The sequence below is a fragment of the Sciurus vulgaris genome, assembly GCF_902686455.1.
Source record: "Sciurus vulgaris genome assembly, contig: HiC_scaffold_237_arrow_ctg1, whole genome shotgun sequence".
Taxonomy (NCBI): Eukaryota; Metazoa; Chordata; class Mammalia; order Rodentia; family Sciuridae; genus Sciurus; species Sciurus vulgaris.
Window position 1 is genome coordinate 3,198,187 of NW_027632820.1, and position 21,694 is coordinate 3,219,880.

Sequence of the window (21,694 nt, forward strand, 5' to 3'; positions counted from 1 at the left end):
CCCTTCCACCATGATTTTCTGCCTTGCCTGAAGCCAAAAGCAGTGGAGCTGAATCCTCTGAATCCATGAGCCAAAAGAATTCTTTCTCATTGGGTTGCAGCTACAAAAGCTAACTTCTTACATGGCTGCTAGGTTCCACCAAAGTAAGTCTTCTAAGACACCTTAGAAGCTGCAAGGCTACTTATTATTTAGTATTGGCAGTCATTCAGTGGCATTTCAACTCTATACTGTTGTCAAAAGCAAGTCATAAAGATACTGAGATTCAAGGGGAAGGAACTACACAGAGGCACAAGTACTGGGAGATGTATGGAGGTGGTGTATGTGTGCATTTGTTTGAATTGGCATTTATTTCAGGAAATTTTCAACTGTTCACTGGCTATTTGTAAATCATGAAATTAGTTCTCAAGTTGCCATGAATACTTCTAATTTACTGCAGGAAAATCCTGAAGGAGGAAGACTCAGCATTTAAAATTGGTGATCATCAATTCTTCTAAGGAGATGATGTGCTTCAGTGACTACAGCATCCCAGATCTTAACTTCATGCAAAATTCCTAGGTCCTCGAGTATTTCAGGATGTATGCAAAAGACTTCAAACTTTTAAAGTTTATCCAGTTCAAGGTAGACAGTTTTGTGGATGTCTTTGTGTTTGAAGTTCTTCATCAAGTAAATGAATAATATGGCTTCATTTACCAGTGCTTACGTGTAAATATTAGCTTGATATGCTCAAGTACAAAGACTCCACTCTTTGTTCTCTCTCTAAAATACCCCTGGGAATCATATATTTTGGCTGAAGATATAGAAAAATACCTGCCACCAGTATTTTCATTGTCTTCATTTCACATGCTGCTTATAGTAAAGGAGATGAGGGAAATGAATAGGTATGGGAATTATAAATATTTCTGGTTCCACAATTTTTCCACTATTGCTTTATTCTTTTATACTTTCTGAAGTAGTTTTCAATATATTATTTTATGTGATCACCAAAACCACCTGGTGAAGTACTTAGTGACTGGGAAGTTATTGAGGAAGCAAAGAAGTTAAATCTGGTGGACAGAGTAGAACACTGAATTAGGAAACAAACCCCTGAATTCTGGCCCTTGTTTTTACCACTGATTAACTTGTGACCTGAGATGAGTTAGTTTCTCAACTTGAATTTATCATAATTTTCTTTTTATGTAAAAGAAGATGATTGTACTGTAGGACTTTTGGTTCCTTTCTTCTCTAAAGTCTGCTGTGATTTTTCCATAATTTATAATCATGACCATAAACAGATATGTCACCTGGCTTAAAGCCCAAACCTTCCACCTTTTTCTGTTTAGCAACAATAATAAAATGGTATTATCTGGTGACAATTTCCAAAGCCAGTCATTTACAGCACAGTGGTGCATCTCTGACCTGTTTAGGTGACAGTTCTTGAACAAGTTTGTTACTTTACTAAGCAGTGATGATGCAAAGACAAAAAAATAAGTAACTTAACTAAGTAATCGTGCTTAAAGACACATAAAAATGAAGAAAATTATTATTATACATATAAGTAATAAACCAAGTGATAAGTGCTATACAGATCTATACATTGCAGCTCAGAAGAGGGATGTTTAACCCATCAGGGAAGAGGAATCAAGTTCCAGGAAAGATTTTTAGAGAAGATAATGTCCAGGCTGATTCTTGAATAAAACGAAGTCTACCAAATGAAGAAGGAATAAAAGGATGATCCAAGTAGAAGCACCACCTTGTGTAAAAACACATGATAGGAACTATAAAGGATGGTTAAGTCTTAGTGTCTCTATTATTCAACCAAGACATTAAACCCAAGGCCCTAGAAGCCCATTCAAGTGCATTCTTGATGTTTCCTTCGGCTTGCAGAGTAACCCATATTTATTTCTTTTTTAAAAAAAAACTAAAAATGATACCACTATTTTCCTATATCATAGCCTCTTTCTCTATAATTACTTGTAAAGTGGGCATATGTAAAAGGCATAGAGAGATTCCTGTAAAGAAATAAGAGCCACTGAAATATTTTCCTGCTCTAACATGAAAGGGAGCCTCATAGTCACATGTTTGAGGTTAGTCAAAGAGAATAGAATTTTAGTGTCAGAAGACATCAGAGAACTTGGGGATGTCTGGGGTTAGTGGAGGAATAGGTGTTTAGTGCACAGAGTGTCACAGAAGTACAGGAGAAATTCAGTATTTATTCAGGTGCTACAATGTCTTAAGGCAGAGACTAAACATTCTCGCAAATCCTACTTTTCTAGAGGCACAGGAGAGTACATTAGTCTGTCAACTCCATTTTACTTTATGTGCCTTATAGAAGTCTTCTCATTTGGACCACAACCTCAAACAAAACTGTTTTTTATGGAGTATTAAAATCAAATATTCTTGCAAGGACCCTAATAATGTGATGGTACCTGCAGTATCAACATTTTGTGTAACATTTTGCAGGATAAGTCATGTCTGGGAAGATACACATTGTACTGGCTATGGTTACAGTACCCTGTGTATGTTACTTTGCTTTCAGATCACTGTGTACAGTGTGAAGAAGAAGCCTGATTTCTCTACTTCAGGCCAATGGGAGGTGGTCACTGAGTGTGAAGGGAAAAAGGAGGTTAATATCTTTGATGGAGTCATGCTTTGCACTGGCCATCACACTAAAGCTCACTTACCCCTGGAAAGCTTTCCAGGTGAGTGACCTTCCAGAAAGGAGGTATACCCTCAAGCCATGCCTTTGACACTGAGGAATAGAAGGTTGTGGTCTGAGTGATTTTTACTTTGGGGTGAAATAAGGCTTACCCTGATTGTGCATGTTCCCTTGAAAATGGGATAATTTGTTTTATTGCTATTTGGGCAATGGTAATTTTAGAGTTTAGAGGTCTGTGAACAATCATGCCACCATGTAATGCCATTTCAGTCAAGGCTGGAAAACATGCAGAATGGTGATTCCATAAGATTATAATGTGGACTGAAAAATTCCCATTGGCTGAGCAGTATCATAGCCATTATAATATCATGGTGATGTTGATGTATAAACCTATCTGCACTGAAGTTGTACAAAATTATAGCTCACACAATTATGTATGTGGTATATAATAAAAATAAACCACCATGTTACTGGTTTATGTATTTACTGTACTATATTTAGCGTAGAGTGTACTGTTTCTACTTATAGAAACATTTACTGTAAAGCAGACTGCCATGTTACACCAACTAGCCTCATATGTCTCATGTTTATTGTGGGTCTTGATGGCATCAGGAGGCCAATTGATTGACTGGCCTAAACAATCTATGCTTATGTAAGTACTTGTCATGTTTTCACAATAATGAAACCAACTTACAGCAAATTTTTGGGAACGTATGTATTTTTGACAAGTAGAACATAATTAAATTTAGTTTCACAATGACTTTGGTCTTCTTAAGGATCAAAAAGGAAGACTGTGGATCTCTTACACAGCATTGGTTCAGATGTGGAATTTTTCAGTGATCTAGGAAACAAACAAATATTGAGTTTCTAAGGGTTAAATGAAAGCTTGAATAATTTAGTTTCAGTTTCGGTCCTGAACTTTTTTTTTCTAAAAAATGCACTTAATGTATATCCTAGAGTATACAGAAACATATACACTCTAATTGAAATGGGAGTGTGTATCTAAAGGAATGATAAGACAAAAGAGAATGGCAATTTTGTGAGACAATTTGGATTTGTGAGTCTGCAAATACAAAATAAAAAGTACTTATAATAAAGGAATCACAAGTTACTATTCTGGAGCTATGGAAGAAAAAATTAAGCAAAAGTATTCAGAATGACAAGAATAGCTGAATAAAGTGTGATAATATGGATAAAATGTTCTTCAACTTTAAATTCTACAAAAGAATGGTTTTACAAATGATATCCATCATATAAACTATCATCCAAAAATTATTTTATGTTCTCTTACAGGAAATGAGAAGTTCAAGGACAGTACTTCCATAGTCAAGACTATAAAAACCCAAAGTCATTTGCTGGAAAATAGATTCTTTATAATTGTTGGGAATTCTGGAGGACATCTGACTGTACAGATTAGCTACACAGCCAAGGAGGTTTGAGTCAATGATTTGCTTTGCTTCATTCTATCTTCAGTCTTATCAAGAAGGTAGACCCAACAGCTTATGGATGGCTGCACATTGCCCATCAGTACCAGTGGCAAATATGGGGCTTGGTTTCATTGCCTCAATTGGCATCATGATCGATGCTAATGGAGAGGCATGATTACTAGTTAGAGTGCCACTATTCAGTTGGCTTTATGCTAAGGAATAATGTTCACTGCTTCAGACTGCACTCAGAATCCCAGTTAGGGCTGGGGCTGTAGCTCACTGGCAAGGCCTGGCATTTGTGAGACACTGGGTTTCATCCTTAGCACCACAGAAAAATAAACAAATAAAACAAAGGCATACTGTCCATCTACAACTACAAAAAAAAAAATAATAAGAATCCTAGTTAGCCTCTCTCTGGCTTTGATGAAGACCAGGTATTTGCTGGAAGAGTTTGTGTAAATGCAATATTGAGAGTGTAAATTGTCCATTGGCCAGAAGAAATGCCATGTTCTCATATGAAGGAAGGCACATTTTGGTAATTAAATCTTTTACTTAACAGGATGGTGGGTGAGTTTCCTTTTTGCCACTCAAATGGAAAAAAAAAGAAGCAATCTAATCTTTCCAAAAATATATGGATATCAGCACTTACCCACTGTGCCACTTCCCCAGCCCTTTTTATATTTTATTTTGAGACAGGGTCTCACTGAGTTGATTAGGGCCTTGCTAAATTGCTGAGGCTGGCTTTGAACTCATGATCCTCCAGCCTCAACCTCTGGAGACACTGGGATTATAGGCATGCACCACTGAGGCCAGCCTATTCCATGATTTTTAATGAGTCCTGTAGGTGGTAAGAGCTAATGAAGTTCAGAGGATGGAGAGAGAATTCTCAGCCCGAAAGGTCAGTGGTGTTCTCATAGAGGAAGCCAACTTGATCTGGATGGGCTGAGGAGAATTTAAAAGAGGAGAACTTTTCAAGCACATTAACTTTAAACAGAAACATAGTGGTGGATCACAATGAGATATATTCTTGGACAGTGTTTGGGAAGGAAAAGGCAGGAAATTTTGTTTAAAAGATTGCACAGAACTAAAATGCCACACTAGTGAGTTTGAATGTAATCTTGAATCTTTCAGATTGTGAACCAGTATGATAAAAGTAAACAATATTTTCCATGCCTTAGGTATTCCTCAGTACCAGGAGTGGGGTTTGAATCCTGAATCCTGTAGGGGACCATGGATATCCTTTTGATGTGGTACACTTTTCTGAATTTAAACATCTTATATCAAAGATATGTGGCAAAGCATTAACAAATACATTTTTGGAAAAAAGTATGAGTCAAAGATTTGATTATGAAATGTTTGGCCTGAAGCCTAAACACAGGTATGTTCTCAGGATGGGAATAGAGTTGATAATGGCTAAGATACAAGATCAAAGATTGTTCACACAGGGTAAGAGAGCTATCTCTACCCATACATTAAGAAAATCCAGAGAATTTGAAATTCAATTTTTATCTTATCAACCACAGAAGAACAAGATCTGCTGGTCTAAAGGATTTCTGTAATTTATTCTCATTGGCATTAACCATTTTCTTATTCTTTCAGGTATCAATTCTTTGTATATTGTGCCCAACAACAACAGAAAGGTAGTACAGGGCAGTGCATCATTCAGTCAGTCAACAAATATGGGGCACCTGTTGTGAGCAAGGCATTATATTGGGCATGGAATACAGAGAGAAAAGACATGATCATAGAAATAATACCTTACCTTTTTTGAAGAGTTTTTAAAGACAAGCACAGTGATGAGTTTTATGTATTATCTCATTTAACCCTCACAAATGGCCCAGGGAGTCCATACATTTTAATGTCCATTTTACAGAATGAAAAAATTGAAACTAAGAGAAACTAAGTAATTTGCACAAGGAAAACATGAGTAACAAATGGAAGACTTCATAATGGATCTTACCTTAAAAATATAAATGAGAAGACAGACAACAGGATATGACAAAGAAATGCATAGGATGCAGAGTATAAAGAATGAGGTTCTCATACAGCCAGGAGGACCATTGTGAAATCATTTCTATATACTGACTTTAAATGATTTTTTTCTGTCTAATTTCTCATTTTTGAAAATGTTCAGATCTACAAAAAAGCAGTTCAATAATAAATACATTGAATATTCATATATCTTTTACCTAGGTTCACCTATCAAATATGGTCATATTTGCTTTTTCTGTTTTCCCTTTTAGAAGATAGAAAGATCCAAACAATATGTAGTATACATTCATACTTAAGTTCATTTTTTTAAAAGTAAGTAAAAATCATTAATATATACATAAGAAAAAGGGCACTCTGTTACATACCATAATACAATTATCACATTTGGGAAATTTAACATTGATAAAATACATTATCTATAATGTTGGCATACTTAAATTTTCACAGATGTCCCAATAATATTCTTTTCTTTTTTCTTTGGGTACTAGGGTTTGAACCCAGAGTCACTTTACCACTGAGTTATATTCCCAGCCCTTTGCATTTTTTGAGACAAGGTCTCACTAACTCGCTTAAGTCCTTGCTAAATTGCCTCAGCAATTTGAAATTAATTGGTGAGATGATACTTGGATGCTGTATTTCCCAACAACTTTTTTATTGAGTTATTTAAGTATGAATATCTTTTGTAGTTGCAAAATAATTGAGGTGTTATGGAATAATAAGAGGTAGGTAAATAGTGTTAGCATGTAGCATTCTAATCATAATATCTTAGAATAGCCAAAGGAACATTATAGCCTGAGACCTGCACATAGTCTGATATATCTAGACTATATGGCAAAGGTAGAAGAGTAGTTGAATATATCTCTAGGTCTATCAGATAAGAAACTTTTTGTATGCTCTGCTAAATAAAAGTTTGGGGGTTAGGTATTTAGCTCAGTGGCAGAGCACTTGACTAGAATTTAAGCAAGTTAGTGATATAATAATAAATCTGTAATAAAAGTATTGTAGAATGACCACAGCTCCTGAACAGATAATATTCTTTCTAGCTTTTTATTTTCTTTTTCTAAACTGAGTATCCTAAAATCATGTTTACTTGCCTTTCTATTCTAAGGCAAATGGTATAGAAGGCAGATAGGAAGGGAGGCCTAAAGACAACTGTAATAGTTCAGAGGAGATAGGGAGGAAACAAAACTATTCTGGGTAATCTTCCTTTTTAAGGAATAAAGAGCATAAACTTGGTAAGCAGATATGAGACAGTTTTGTGACTTGACCATCTATGTAAATGGTGGTACTGCTAGTGAAAGGGAATAGGTTTAGAGAGAAAAATAAAATCATGAGGTTGGATTCAGAAAATAATCTTCCAAAAGGTAAGAATCAAAGCAAATTAAATTCAACAAATCAAGGATAGTTGTAAACCATATAATATTTCTGAGGCTAGGCCAGGAAGATAATGGAATGAGGACTGTCACAGCATACTGACTTAAAATTCAGAAATTAAGACTGTTTTAAAACTGAATTAAGACTTTTTTTAAAAGACCCAAGATACTGGAAACCTGGCTTACTTATTTTGATCCCTCATTCCATGCTGTCTCTAGAAAACACTACTTAATAGGTCCAAACTATCCCAACAGAGTTTATAGAAAGGTATTTTAATAGAAATTCTAAAATACTAGGCTGTATACCATTGGTCAAGTCACTTCACTTCTCTTGACTTCGGTTTCCACATCTATACAACCTAGATAATGACACCTATCCTATCTCCTTCATAGAGTTTGTGTGACTGTAAAGATAATGCATGGAAATGTAATTTAAATTCTAAATTGCTATATGTATGTATTTATTACATAGTTTGGGAAATGAAATTCTAAATCTATCTCTTGGGACTTTGGAATTAGAAATGGAACTGAATAGAATATTAACAGAGAAGTTCTGCCAGACTTAATGATATGTGGACAGAAACTATTAGCCTATGGCCTTATGATACCACAGAGTGTTAGTATTACATAAGAAACCATATATGCATTCCTCAAATAAGACTCTTCTTCCTTCACTTCTCCAGTACATTCCCCTTTCAGTGACTTTTAGGGTTCAGCTTTTGCCCTGAAAAGCTGATGTACAGTAGAATTGGTATAAAGTAGAACTTTTCCAAAAATCAATTGTAGACTGAGTGGAAACCATTGACATTATGTAACCACCTCCACCAAAGCAAAAAATTACTTACATGATTTATTTCTCTCTTTCCCCATCTTTTCCTCTCTCTTGGTCACTCTCATTTCTCCTCTTCATCTTTATTGGCACTCATAGAGCTCTGAGCCAGCATCCAACAATAAATGATGATCTGCCAAATATATAATTTCTGGCTTGGTAAAAGTGAAAGGAAATGTGAAGGAATTCACAGAGACAGCTGCCATATTTGAGGATGGCTCCAGAGAGAATGACATTGATGCTGTTATCTTTGCCACAGGCTGTAGGTTTGCCTTTGCTTTTCTTGAAGTTTCCATCAAAGTGGTCAAAAACAAGATATTCCCATATCAAAAGGTCTTCCCCCAACCTAGAAAAGTCAATTCTTGCTATCATTGGCCTGATTTAACCCTTAGGAGACAATTTGTCCATTGCAGAGCTCCAAGGATGCTGGGTCACTCAAGTATTTAAAGGTAAGTGACTGTACAAATTGACAATTTAATTACTTGATTATGTTTAATTGTGTTTATGTACTTGCTTTTAAATAGCAGTATGTATGACTGAAATCTTGAGGGTTCCGTAATATCTGGCATAAAGTTATTACTAGAACATTTATTTTTAAGTGACTCTAAAGTAGTAATTGATAATCATAAACTTATATTAGAATCACCTGGGATATTTTCCAAACTTAGAGATGCTTTGATCTCATCCCTGGTAATGTTTATTCAGTACATCTGGGTGGGACAGGCATAAGATTTTTTGACAAAATTGTTCCCCAGATGATTCCACTCATCTAAATTTTGGACAACTGGCATGTATTTGTGAAGTAAAAGAATGCATCTTTCATTATAGAAAATGTCAAACATAGAAATGGTGTGACTTAGTTTCAGGCAGCAAGTTAACACCTGGTAGGAGACTAGTCCAGAATGTAGAATATTCAACTTTCAAATCCTCACACCCTCTTTACATACCTTCTTTCAGTTTTGGTTAGGAGTACTAGAAAAAAAACTTTGAGGTTTGTGATAGTAGGCTCAATATGAGTCAGCAGAGGATAAGGCTTCTAAAAGGCATGATTAAATCTAGCATCATCAAAAAATTATTATGTCCCAGAACACATAATTGTTCTCTAAACTGATCAGACTACCACCTGAAAACATTATAAAATTGAAACTGGAATTCAATGAATAAGGAGAGAGATAAGAATGATTTAACGAATGTGGAAACATATCATGTGAAATGCAGATGAATTTGCTGGAGACGTTTAGGCAAAATAAGTTAAGATCTGGGGGAGATCTGAGAGTTCCCTTCAAATATTTGAAGGAATAACCTATTTAGTAGGGCAAAGAGTCAAACTAGAAACAAGGAATGAAATCTTGAGGGTTGCATAATATCAGCTTAACATTAAAAAATAAAAAAAGACAAGACCTTTTCCTTTTTTTTTCATATAAAGGTTTTTTCTTAATTTGTTGTTTTTAGATATACATGATAGTAAGGTGTATTTTGACATATTATACATACATGGAATGCAACCCATTCCAATTTGGATCCCATTCTTGTGGTTGACCATGATGTGGAATTACACTGGTCTTGTATTCATATATAAGCAGAGGAATGTTATGTCTAATTCATTCCACTCTCTTTCCCATTCTCATCCCTCCTCCTTTCCCTTCATTCCCCTTTGTCTAATCCAGTGAACGTCCTTACTTTTCCTCCCTACCCTCCCCTGTTATAAGTTATCATCCACATATCAGAGAGTACTTTGGGCTTTTATTTCTTGGGGCTGGTTAATTTCTTTTTTAAAATATTTTTTTGTTGTATATGGACATAATACCTTTATATTATTCATTTTTTATGTGATGTTGAGGATCAAACCCAGTACTTCACACTGAAGGAGTTAAAATTTAAGTGCCCATAATTAAAGCACAGAATCTGTAGTCTAGCAAATAAACTTAGGAAAAGAAACAAAGAGGGACAGGCTTGAGGTCTGAACATACCTAAACAAGCCTAAAATAAGACTGCCAAATCATCAAAAACTAAGTGGCCATGGAGGATAAACAATCTCCACAAGGCTGTGGATCATCTGGTGTCACCCACTTTCCCCCTTCTTCCCTTTTCTTTAAGGTTAACTTGACCACCTGTTAACCAAAATAAACTGCCCTACCACATTACTGGAATGTTAATTTGCACGTACTACTTGCTGATGTAATCATGTGCCAAAATTAGCCTGCTTATGTTTGAATCAGCCAATTGTGTGTACCCGCGCCAAACTCCCTAATTTTTCCTATATAAACCCCTGATTTCTGAGCCTCGGGGTCGACTCCTCTATCTCCTGCGTGAGATACGTGTTGTGTTGGCCCGGAGCTCCATTATTAAAGTGCCTCGTGCTTTTGCATGAAGCCGGTCTCTCGTGATTCCTGGAGCGCGCCATCCTGACACTCGAGAGTAAGGGAGTAAGGGTCTCCTTTTTTGGGGGGGTCCTACAACACATGCTAACCAAGCACTCAAACATTGAGCCACAACCCTAGTCCTGATTTATTTCACTTAGCATGATATTCTCCAATTCCATCCATTTACTAGCAAATGCCATAATTTCATTCTTCTTTATGGCTGAATAATATTGCATTGTGTATATATGCCACATTTTCTTTATCTATTCATCTGTTGAAGGGCATCTAGGTTGGTTCCATAGCTTTTCTATCATGAATTGAGTGCTATAAACATTGATGTGGCTGTGTCACTGTAGTCTGATGATTTTAAGTCCTTTGGGTATAAACCAAGGAATGGAATAATGGGGTAAAATGGTGGTTCCATTCCAAGTTTTCTGAGGAATCTCCATACTGCTTTCTACAGTGGTTGCACAAGTTTGCAGTCCACCAGCAATGTATGAGTGAACATTTTCCCCTACATCCTTGCAAACATTTACGGTTACTTGTATTCTTGATATATTTCTGACTGAGATGAACTCTCAGTATAGTTTTAATTTGCATTTCTCTCATTACTAGAGATGTTGACCATCATATTTTTGACCATTTGCATTTCTTCTGTGAGGTGTCTGTTTGGTTTCTTTGCCCATTTATCGATTGAGTTTTTGGGGATTTTTGTTATTAAGCTCTTTGAATTCTTTGTATATCCTTGAGATTAATGCTCTGAGGTGTAGATGTTAAAGATTTTCTACCTTTCTGAGAGCTCTTTTGATTGTTACCTTTGCTGTGAAGAAGCTTTTTATTTGATACCATCCCATTTATTGATTCTTGATTTTTCTTCTGCATTAGGAGTCTTATGGAGGATGTCAGTTCCTGAGCCGACATGATTGAGATTTGGGCCTTCTTTTACTTCTAATAGGGGCAGGGTTTTTAGTCTAATACCAAGATCAACAAGACCTTTTCTTGAGAAGCCTCTGAAATTGTGAGAAAACCAAACATAATAGCAAAAGAATGTCACATGGCTAGATGGCCATTTGAACAGAGGTGAATGGAGGAGAGTTAAGCCTCAGAATAGAGAGAAGCTAGATGACTTTGAAGTTTCTTTCTAAAGAACCTCTTTGATCCTGTAATTATTATAATAAAATTTGTTATCATTACTAATATTCAATTAAAACTATTCAGTGTTTTCACTGGAATTATAGCTTACTGTTTACTAGTGAGATCCTCATGATGTCAGAAAGAAAAAAACATAGTGCTATATAGTTAATAGGTAAAAACATCTTTCCAAATGTCTGACATTTCTTACTTCCTTACAGTTTATGCAATAGGTCATGTACTATTTAAGAGTACTGGACCACCAAATGCAAGTAACCCATGGTTGGCTTAATTCTAGTCATATTAAATGGACATTTTATTTAGATCAATAAGTAAGGGGAGAAAAATTTATTAACATAGGACAAAGCATGTTAGTATGCTTGAAGCAAATGGGACTCTTATTCCATACCCAAGTAACTTGTAAAGAGAAATTGGAAAAATGAGTATTTGGAAGAATCTGTATTATGGGTATGAGAGTAGATGATCCAAAGGAAAAATGTACAAAAATTTCAGCTTCTTATGGTAGCAGAAGCCTAGCACACATTCTTCCAACTTTTGCAGAAAGGAAATCTTTGGAAGAATCCCTATGACTTTACCAAACTTCCAACAGGAACCCTGAGTTATTTTTCTAGCCATGACTTACCTGTCTACCTACCAAATTCTTGTCTTTCTCATCCCTGAATTTTATCTTCACTAGTTCATCTTTCACCTAGTTTCTCCTAGTCTTTCAAGCCTGCCCAGCTCAGTCTGTCCTCTTCTTTGTTATGTATTCCCTCTGCTAAATCCCATTTTCCTTCTTCCTTCATTCTCTGGAATTATTGCCCTCTTGTCAAGGGAAATATTCCACCCTTTTCTATAACATTGAACCCACGTTCTTGCCATGAATGAAATCAAGTATCTTTGTTCTTTGCCTGTTTTGCCAGTCTCACAAGGGTTCCTTCACTCAGCAACTTTCTTTCCTCGAAAACCATATCAAGTTATACCAATCCTTTGTATTACCAGGAAGTATAATGTCATAGGGAGACATTTAGGTTCCACAGATTGGTATAAATACCACAGATTGGTACAAATTGCTTTTTCAGGTTCATTTTTTATTAGTCTTTACCACACATCAAGACTTCTAGAAGCACCTGATGACTTACTCACTAAGCAACAATATAGCAGATATACTTGTACCCAGAGCTTTTGTTTCTGATGTTCTCTTCTTAGTATGCCCTCCCTTTACTTTCTGTTTATACAGGACAAACCTATGCATATTTTCCCTCCTTTATTAGTATATTGAAAGCTCTTTAAATAATCATGTTTATTTACCTTTCTATTCCAAGGCTAGACCAATGCCTAGCACATAGAAGATATCTAATAAATGTCACTTCTAATGAATACAGTATGGCCTTCAAGCAAATGAAGTTCTGAATTCTGTAGTAGAAACTTCATAAGATCTCAGCTTATCAAGTGCCTTGGCCAATTTCTCTTCATGTTAAAAGGCTGAACTGGTCTGGAAGACCAGTATGACAACCATATCTCTTTTCTCTTGTAACATTATACCAAGATGTGTAGGGCAAGTCACGATTTCAGAAAGTCAGGATTACACAAGTACAACATGCCTTACAACTGAGGGTAGAGCTTGAAAGACCCCTTACCATAGAGTTTAATTTAGCCTCTCTTCATTCCCCATTGTCTTGGGGACCCTGGGAAAATGAACTTCAATTCCTCACTGTTCTTCAACAACATTTTCAGCAAACATTTACTGATCCCTCAGTATATATGATATCCTAGGTTCAGAAAAAAAAACAGAAAAACAAAAAATTCCTATTTTCATGGAACTCAGAGTCATAGAAGGAAGATAGACAAGAAACAAACATTTAATGTGTTCATTCACTTCACACATATTTACTGCATCCTAAGCAGATGGTCTAGTAACAATATAGAGGAGCTGCTATGGGGACAGTGGGCAACAAGTACCCAATTCTTCCATGGCTTTATACTAAAAGAAAAAAGAAAATTTTGACATATGAATGGGAAAATCACCAATATTTATATAAAGTTAGGGGAAAATGACAGTAAATTGAGTTCTGGGTATTACAAGTAATTGAAGGAAAATGAAGTCAAAGGTACACATAGAGGTGATATCAAGAAAGTTCTTGGCTGCCATGCAAGAAGTTTTTTTTTTCTTTTTTTTTAATGTACACTGTAGAGAACCACTGAAAGATTTCAACTGGGAGAGGAGAACTCAAATCAGATTTGCAATTTAGAATATATGTTAGAGGGGGTAAAATGCGAATGTCAGTCCAAGTAAGACCTCATGAAGCCTTTAAACCAAAGCAATAACAATGTAAATGAATAGGTGACAAACTTGAATGAAACTTCATAGGAACTTTTAAAAGGATTTGGTGGCAGAATACATGTTGGGGATAAGAGAGAAAAGAATCTGCCCAGGTGCTGTGGCCATTATTGTAAACTGGGAATATAAAAAGGGGAGCAAGATTTGGAGGGAGATAAGAAATATGATACAATATTTGTCTAAACAAGATAATACTGAAAGTTAATGAATTCAAAGAGAACTGCATCATCTAATGTTGCAAAAATCTTTGTCCATCAAATATTAACTGATTTTTGTTATTGTTTATGAACTGACTGCCTTTCATCACCAAGAAATAGATATTCACCCCCTCCTCCTCCATAAAGTTTCAAGCTAATAAATGCAAGATTTACTTGCATTTATTTACTCCCTCTGACATGTATTCTAAATTGCAAATCTGATTTGAGTTCTCTCCCAGTCAAAATCCCTCAGTGGTTCTCTATAGCCTACATTAAATGCAAATTTCTTGCATGGCAGCCAAGAACTTTCTTGATATCACTTCTATGAATACCCTGTAAGAATTAATTGGAAATAAGCTCTCAAAATGTATTTCTTGAGCATCCTAAAAGACCTGTGATTAATTTCAAAGGAAACATTCCCATTCTTCCTTACTGATTTATAAGTAATAATTTCTGTAGCTAAAATGAGAAAAGACATCAAATAAAAAAAAAACACAGTAAGCTCTGAGTATTGAATTTTTGACTTCTGTGTTTCAGGATGAGCATATCAGGATAGTTAATGCAGTGTGCCCAGACAAGGGTACCTAGAATGGCAGAGAACATGAAACCTGTTATATAAGAAACCTGTGCTTGTTAGCCAGGTAATGAGAATATTAAAGCAGTTATGACAGGGGCTTTCTACATATTTTAAGACCTGTCAGTTGTTAAAATTCAATTCTGCGGCTCCAGAGGGAAGAGGTATTTCCAATGATGCAAGTAGAATAGAAATAGATTTGGGGATCAGTACAAAAAATAATGTTCCAGCAGCTACAGCAATCAATTATATCATCTCCTTAGATGGCAGTTAAATCTCCAAGACCAGAGACTTTTAAGGAGGAATGAGATGATCACTTTATATTGTATTGTAGAAAGAAGGATTGTACTGAGTAAGACACATTCCTATACTGAAATTCTACATTCCAGAATTTTATAGAGTAACACTTTAGGATTGTGGCTTAAATTTTCTACAGGCATAGGGCGTACATTTCTGGTCATAAGGCTATATATCTGGGCAAAAGGCTCATTGTTTGAGCTATAGCTGTTTATATGAACTTAAATGTGATTCTGCCTTTGTCTAGCCATGTCCTTCATGTTAGATCCTAGTACAGGAACTGTACATTAATGCTTAAATTTATTTGTCAAGATTGGGTATTATGAGTTACCCTTGGTCTTACCCCCTACACAAACTCCTATCTAATTAAAGAGGATAGAAGGTGAGGCTTATCTTCCATAGGACTTTAGCATAAAATGTGATTGAGAATTTATGTTTACTGCGGGGGCGCCTGGCAACCCAACCAGTGCTTGACAAGGATCCACTGGGGGAATGACGTTTGCAAGGACTCATCGTCCCAGGAGATGCCAGATGCTTGCCTCCGGGCTCTGGTCCTTTTTCTGCATTATGTTTCTAATATTACATTACTCATACTACTCCTTGGTAGTAATCACTGAGGGTGAAGGGAATACTACAGAATTTCCCAAGAATATTAATAAAACATTAGGGACTATAACTCCTTCTCAGCCACAAGTAGTAAAAAATCTTTTACCACTGTGCGATGTGTCTTCTTCCTGGGGTGCTAGTTATGAACATGTAATGCAGTACATAAATTTGGCCATGGAACCATCTGTCTTTCCAACCATGAGTATGCAAAAAGCACCTCCCACAGTAGCTACTAGATATGGACTAGCTTATTTTATCAATGGCAAGCCCTGCTACCCCCCCTAAAGGCAAGCCCTTAGAGAAGGTAGATATAGATCTCCCCCTGTCTCCTACAGGGTGGTTTAATCCAGATGATGGTTTTGTTTATGTGTGGTGGTAAGGTAAAATAATAAGGTTTCACAACATTCCTTCCTTCCTACAAAGAATAGGTCACCCCTATAATAAACATTGGTACACAATGCCCTGTTCTGGGAAAAAGAGCTACATAAGACAATGTAATCTATTCCTTAAAAAATCTTAGCCATGGGAACCATTGGGACTGTTGCCCTCCTGTAACTTAGCAATTTAGATATTAATCAGATGGACCTAGTAGAAATGGTCATGTGAGATTATTTGTCTATCGCTTTAACCATGAGAATAATAATAGTTTTAGGTCACATAGAGTTTAGATATTAAGAAAATAAACATTGTATTAGCTCATTGACTTAGTTAGATATTTGTAATCTGTACAGTTACTGATTTCTCACAATCTTTTGGTAAAAACAATTCCTGCCTATGCTTTGGAAACTTCTTTGATTTTACTAATCATAAGCCTGTCATCATAGTGACACCTCCGTTTACTGGTGCCGAGTTCTGCTCCTTCTAATGTTGAAGATTGAACACTAGAGAAGCACGCCAAGGCAAGCATATTAAGCAGGTTTTATTTAAAGCTAATAATACAGACTTCTCCTGGCAGGGAGAAGGGGGCCATGGCTGATGATGTCCTAAAGTCCCCAGAAGTGAGCGCACCCTACATCTTTTATAGGTTAAATTCTCTTTTGTTCTCTAGTTTTCTCCCCCCCTTATCTCTCCTTTCTGCCTATGTGACTAGGCCTGGTTTTGCATTAAGTGAGAAGCCATGGGCAGGGGGAGGGACAAGGTGATTCAGGCAGGCAAGGGCCCAGGGGCATTAATTAGCAGCTCCTGGCTTGCAGTCCTTGATAAAGGCAGGTAAATTTGGTAATCAATGGGCTCCGGAGATCCTTGACATTCCATTCTTCCAGGGGCAGTTTTCAACTTCCAGAGGCAGATGATATTATGGCCTCCATTTCCTTGATTTGACCCGATCCCCAATTTCTACACTAACTACCTATTCCCAATTCTGGCTTCAATAGCCTGAAGAAAAGTGTATATAAACCCAGCCTTCCCCAGAATAAAGTGGGATTGATTGCATCAGAACTAGAGTCTGTGTCTTTCATTCTCCATCCATCACCAACGCTGTCTCCCCACGCCCCATTTACCAGTGTGGAACCCATGGACTCCTGCTAGGGCTGGACCCTGGCAGTTTACTTCCTTTACTCTCCATTGTATAAAAATACATTTGTTATTAAGATACCTGTGTAGGTGTATTTCTCCAGACCCCTCCTTTTTCGAGATGGTGTTTTATTACATTGTTCAGACTGATTTAACCCCTGGACTCAAATTATCCTACTTCATCCTCCCAAGTGCTGGAATTGCAGGTTGTGTCACCACATCCAACTTTCCTTTGACCTTGTATCTCATTTTCCATGTGCTTTTAAGACCACTTGTCATTTCCATCTGTCCATACCAATTCAAAGACTCTGTTAGGGAGGAGGCAGGTATTTGTTGGAAAGCAGAGTACAGTAAACATGTTAAGAAAAAGCAGAATAAAGTAAGCTACACATATTGATACAGGTGAATATTCTTTATCCAAAATGCTTAGGACTACAGGTGTTTTGAAATTCATGCATTTTCAGAGTTTGGAATATTTGCATATATATAATGGCCTATCTTGGAGATGGAACCCAAATCTAAAAATGAAATTCACTTATTTTTATATGTACCTTATAAACATAGCCATAAGGTAATTTTATACAAGAGTTTTAATGTGCCTGTTTTTTGACTGTGAGCTATCACATGAGGTCAAGTGCTGAATTTTCTACTTGTGGCATCTTGTCATCATTAAAAGAGTATTGGGGGTGGAACATTTCAGATTTCTATTTTGCCAATTAGGTATGCTCTACTTATTATATTTTGAAGGTGGCTGGATTGGGTAATCAAGCAAACTATAATCTCTTTGAGTACAGAAAATTATTCTATATTTCTTTGAATTTCTCATAACACAGTAATTGTTAATGGGATCATTGTTTTTACTGAGGTAATTTACACTCAAATTTTAAATTTTTTTCTTTAGGGCTAAAGAATTTTTTCTCACAAAGTGAAAGATGGCAGGAATAACTAAAATTCAAGAGGAAATGGCAAAAATATAAGAAATTCTCCCAGGATGATGTATGGTAATTTTATCTACATATTTCTTAATTCAAACAATATTTTACTACATTTCAGTTTCCTCTTGTTAATTTGAGAATTCTGATGAAAAAGGGAACAATATTGGTGACAAATGAATGGGGAAATATTACTAACAGTTTCAATGTGAATGAGAAAGGAGAGAAAACTCAAGAAAAGTGTACAAAGACTATGTTTAGGACTTAAAAGAAAAGTTAGATAGAAAAAAACTCATGGAAAAAAGTTAGGTATGTTATTTTGGGAGGAATTACTTGAAGCAGTAATAGAGCTGCCAATGGAAGGAAGAGTATGTTGAATTAATAATTTCAAATCTGTGAAGTAGATTTTCAAATCTGAAGTGACTGCTTTCCTGGCTATCATCAGGTGAATAGCACATGCAGGTTAGACTGGTTTGGAGCATGAAAAGTCAATGTGATGTGGTAAGATAATAACATCAGCTGGCTGCTTTGTGCTTTGGTGAACACAGTGATTCAGAAGTCTGAACTTGAGCTCAAACCTAGGGTTGTTTTTATTCAGAAAAAGTGGAAATTGATTGTTGAAGTCCCCAAAATGGTGGTTTTCTGCAACTGACTATACTAGCATAACTCCCCTATTTTGGAAGAAGAGAAAGTAATTTTTTATTTAATCTTCTTATCCTTACCAGGTGCTCTCCTATTTTCTTCCCCTCTTTCATTGCCAAAACATCTAAAGTTTCTACATCCTATGCTCTTAGTCCTCTCCCCTTGCTCCTCAGAGTCCCTGCATTTTAAACTCACCTCCTTACTCCTGACACTGTTCCCTTGAAAGTCATCCATGACCAGATTCCAGTCTTTCACTACTGAGCTTGGCATTTTTAAACATTTTCTCTTGGAGTGCTTTCTTTCCCTTCTTTTCTGGCACTAAACTGTTTTATTTGGACTTTTCAGCTGTCCTTCCTTTGACTTATTCTTGTCCCACCACCTTCTTACTATAAGCAGTCCCCAAGGATATAATTTGAACTTTATTAAGGGTTGACAGTTACATTCAGCATTTCATGTACATGGAACTTATTTAATCCTCATAACAATCCTGCAAGGCTGGAACTAGTGAATCCTTTTGTGAAACCTTCATGAAAACTCCAGCTCTTGACCTACTGCTATAAGATAAATAAGAGCATGCATACAAACACCTGAGTTAATATCATCTCCAAAGAGCAAAGCTCTCAAATTCTTTCCTATTTAATCTCTTTGAAACTCCAGCCCCATTTTGATAAAGTCCTACTTGACCATCTACCAGTTCCTTCAGAATTCCATCTCAAGAATTTATTTTCTAATCATTTTTTTCTGTCCTTGTTTTTGGATTCCTCAGCCAGCTTAATTTAACATTCCTCTTATTTCCTTTGTGTTCCATTGTTCCTTCTTTTTATTACAGAAAGTAGCAAGTGAAAGTCTCCTAGTCACACTTCTTCCACATATTTTACTGTTCACTGCATTTTCCCACTAAAAAGTCTCTTTAGCTCTCCAAAAGCACTTTTTGTAATCATTTCATCTGGATCCATCTGGAGGGCCATGTCCTTTTGTAGGATAAGTCACCCTTCCTCATCCTTTCAGGATTCCAAATTAACATTTTCCCTGGGAAGCCCTGATCTGTGGATACCCACCACCCCACCACCATTGCCATCAAAATAATTGAGAATCCCATGTTTGAGGATTTTTGTGGTGAGTTCCCTCTTTTGCATCAGTCTTCTGAATCTGCAATGCAGTCCATTCTTGTTTTCTATTAATTTAGGCATTGACCATAAATATTCTTTGACCCATTCCTGCTTTATTCTTTCACTTTGCTGCTGTTCCCTGATTTTTAATACTTTTCTTTGTTCTCATCTTATCTATATCTTTTAAATCCTTCAAAAGCCTAGTATAACTCCCTCTTAAGTGCCCTTTTGTGTAGTTATTGTACATTCAAACCCACGAAATTTAGCAAAACCTTTGAGTTCTGTTACGTGTATACATATCTTATCTCTTACTAGTAGATTTGTAAGATCTTTAAGGATGGTGACAAATATCTTTTTTTCACTATTTAATACAGCTAATAGTCCAATATAAAATCAATACCAGCACTCAGAAATCACTGATTGATTGATCATATAATTGAATGCCTTGTTGATAGGCCATGGCTTCTATCTTCTCTACTTTTAGGTACGTGGAGAGCCAATATCATACCATTCAGGGAGACTGCATTGATAGCATGGAAGGGATTACTGTTTTGCTGGGAGTCAAGCCTAATCTATCTCTTTCCTTCACTGACCCCAAGCTAACATTACAGTTATTTTTGGGACCATGTACTCTGCTCCAGTTTCATCTATATGTCCCTGGAAAGTGTGATGGGGTTTGAAAAACCACCTTAACCACAGATCATCATATCAGGAAGCCTATGAAGACAGGAGTAATTGAAAAGAGTAATTCCATAGCTTCAACAAAGACAATGGACAGGTTTATGTTAGCTGTTATTTTCCTTGAGGTGATTATGGTTTATTTTTAGATGTCCCATTGTCAATGCCCTGGCTTTCATTGGGAAGCTCAATCTAGAGATGGCTTCCAAACCTAACAAGATGGAACAACTCTCAGCTTCAAATTTCCCAGAAAATACTTTTATTTCTCTTTCAGAAGCATTGATCCTCTTTCTGCTTTTTTCTGCAATGAAATCCTGGGTTTTCATTTGTGTTGATTCATCCCCCCTTACTTTTGTAGTCTGTCAATTTTTTCTTTCAATAATTTCTAGACTGTGAGCTCAGGGAATTCTTTAGTCATTTTTATATTATGTCCTTAGGCATGTTGATTATCAAATATTATGGTGGGGACCCTAAATCAGCATCTCTAACAAATGGCTGACTCCATGTAATTTTTCTGGTAGGATTTGATTTTCTATTAAAAGCTCAATTTTTGTTTGTTTTTAATATTATAACTATGTTTTCTGAGAGATAATATAAATAATGATCTTAAAATAGTTGTCTATGATAAGACATTTTGTTTTACTTATTATTTACTAATGTACCTGATAAGTGGTCATTTTTGCTCCTCTCCCTAAGCAACATGTATTTATTTTCTTAATAAAAAAAATTACTTTCAACTTTCTAGGCTCATAGGTTGTTTTAATAATTTAGCAACAACCCATGGGTTCTACTTTGTTTAGACAATTGGGATTTTTTTAAAGTAGTTGTCCTATCTTTTTTGATCTCTTAGTTTTCAGATTGAATCTAATCAGAATTTTACTTTAGGAAATAAGTAGCTGCCAACTATTGTAATGTGAACTACAAATGTGTTTTGTCTCCTCCTACTCTAATTTTCTCCCATTCCTTCAAGTAGATTCTAAGTAATAAAAATTTAAAGAGGTTATGTCTAAAACATAGGAATATTTTTCTAATAGCTCTTTTTCTTCTGTCATACTG

The 21,694-nt window shown here is 36.0% G+C and overlaps 1 pseudogene across 1 annotated transcript; it reads left to right on the forward strand.

Moving 5' to 3' along the window:
- Window positions 1-412: 412 nt before the first annotated feature.
- LOC306652460 (flavin-containing monooxygenase 5-like) lies at window positions 413-21,103 on the forward strand (annotated as a pseudogene). The gene is made up of 7 exons (XR_013766654.1): window positions 413-618; window positions 2,516-2,678; window positions 3,929-4,068; window positions 5,241-5,440; window positions 8,356-8,705; window positions 18,179-18,250; window positions 20,445-21,103. The product of XR_013766654.1 is annotated as a flavin-containing monooxygenase 5-like (transcript).
- Window positions 21,104-21,694: the final 591 nt, after the last annotated feature.